Here is a 2,476-nt window from a genome sequence, read left to right on the forward strand (position 1 = left end):
TAGAGGCAGTGGATATAAGTGCAGACCTTTAAGAAGAAGAAGAAGAAGAAGAAGAACAACAACAACAACAACAACAACAACAACGACACATACTGTAAAACTTACAGCCTATGAGCGAGACTGTGGAAGCAAAACAACAAACAAAACAAAAGTTCAGAAACCAGAGCTTAAACATTGGGGCTGATTTTATGGAAACAGCAGATGAGCGTCTGACAAGGTCATGTGACATGCAGGGGCTGATGGGTAATCCTCAGGACATCTGCCAATTAATGTAAATGTAACTGTAGGTTCGGTCTAACCATGAAATTCATCCACTGACTAACCAGCGTAAACATCTCACACACACCCAAACACCACCAGTAGAAAATATGAGTGTTTCTGATGTTTCACAGAAAGAAATTTACCAAGAAAACTTTTATCTTGTGACCAACTCTAAAAATGCTGTCACACAATAAAACAACCCATCACAGCGAGTTGATTCCAGTGACACGGACAGGTATACACTGATCAGGCATAACATTATGACCACCTGCCTAATATTGTGTTGGTCCCCCTTTTGCTACCAAAACATCCCTGACCCATCGAGGCATGGACTCCTCTAGATCCCTGAAGGTGTGCTGTGGTATCTGGCACCAAGATGTTAGCAGCAGATCCTTTAAGTCCTGTAAGTTGTGAGGTGGAGCCTCCATGGATCAGACTTGCTTGTCCAGCACATCCCACAGATGCTTGATTGGATTGAGATCTGGGGAATTTGGAGACCAAGTCAACACCTCAAACTCGTTGTTGTGCTCATCAAACCATACCCATTTTTTGCTTTGTGGCACGACGCATTATCCTGCTGAAAGAGGCCACAGCCATCAGGGAATACTGTTTCCATGAAAGTGTGTACATGGTCTGCAACAATGCTTAGGTAGGTGGTACGTGTCAAAGTAACATCCACATGGATGGCAGGACCCAAAGCTTCCCAGCAGAACATTGCCCAAAGCATGACACTGCCTCCGCCGGCTTGCCTTCTTCCCATAGTGCATCCTGGTGCCATGTGTTCCCCAGGTAAGAGACACACACGCACCTGACCGTCCACGTGATGTAAAAGAAAACGTGATTCATCAGACCAGGCCACCTTCTTCTATTGCTCCGTGGTCCAGTTCGGATGTTCATGTGCCCATTATTGCTGCTTTCAGCGGTGCACAGGGGTCAACATGGGCACCCTAACTGGTCTGCAGCTATGCAGCCCCATACGCAACAAACTGTGATGCACTGTGTATTCTGACACCTTTCTATCAGAACCAGCATTAACTTCTTCAGCAATTTGAGCAACAGTAGCTCATCTGTTTGATCAGATCACACGGGTCAGCCTTCGCTCTCTACGTGCATCACTGAGCCTTGACCACCCATGACCCTGTCTCCGGTTCACCACTGTTCCTTCCTTGGACCACTTTTGATACATACTGACCACTGCAGACCGGGAACACCCCACAAGAGCTGCAGTTTTGGAGATGCTCTGATCCAGTGGTCTAGCCATCACAATTTGGCCCTTGTCAAACTCGCTCAAATCCTTACACTTGTCCATTTTTCCTGCTTCTAACACATCAACTTTGAGGACAAAATGTTCACTTGCTGCCTAATATATCCCACCCACTAACAGGGACAGTGAACAGTCTTATTCACATCACCTGTCAGTGCTCAGGATGTTATGCCTGATCGGTGTATATTCTAATAAATTAGCAGGAAAACTGTAACTTCTTTATTATGATGGTTTACAGAACACCAGCATATAGAAGCATTAATCTCTGTTGATAGGAAGAAGCTCCACTTCCAGTGGACTGGTGATGATGCTTGTCTTCTGAAAGACAGTCAGAACACCGGAAAACTTCACACACATCTCTCAGTCCAAACACATTATTTCCTCTCTCTTTACAGATGAATAAATGTTATTTTTGTTGCTGATTATTTGGTGAGAATGCAATAAATATTCTTTGACACTTTGACTCCTCACTCAGAAGGATTGACTCTTCCGGATCCCAGACAGATTTCTTTGTAATATTTTAAAATGGAAGTGTGTTTTTCTTCTCAAAACATCAGTCACACATACACATGGCGCCCCCGTGTGGTCAGTGATGTACCTACAGACCAAACCAACTGATGTTTAGTGTTTACAGATGATTACTGTGATTGTCAGGATATGAACCCAAACTCTTTCAGACACTCCTGAGTTTCTCTGCTTTCATTAATGGTCAGTTTTACACACAGGACGTCAGGATTACACGTTTACACAAGACACATCAGTGTGTCCCTGCCTGCGTGCCTGGACTGTGGGGTAGGAACAGGGTGAAGACTGAATTATAAATGATACGGAATCCTAAAATCTGGACCTGAAGGCTGTGTCATGGGTCAAGTGCAGCTAGCATCTTACTCCACGCTAAGGGATAAGAAATAAATATCCACACGTGAATAATAAAACATGTTGTCGGTAATT

The sequence above is a fragment of the Hemibagrus wyckioides genome, linkage group LG08 (genome assembly GCF_019097595.1).
Source record: "Hemibagrus wyckioides isolate EC202008001 linkage group LG08, SWU_Hwy_1.0, whole genome shotgun sequence".
NCBI lineage: Eukaryota > Metazoa > Chordata > Actinopteri > Siluriformes > Bagridae > Hemibagrus > Hemibagrus wyckioides.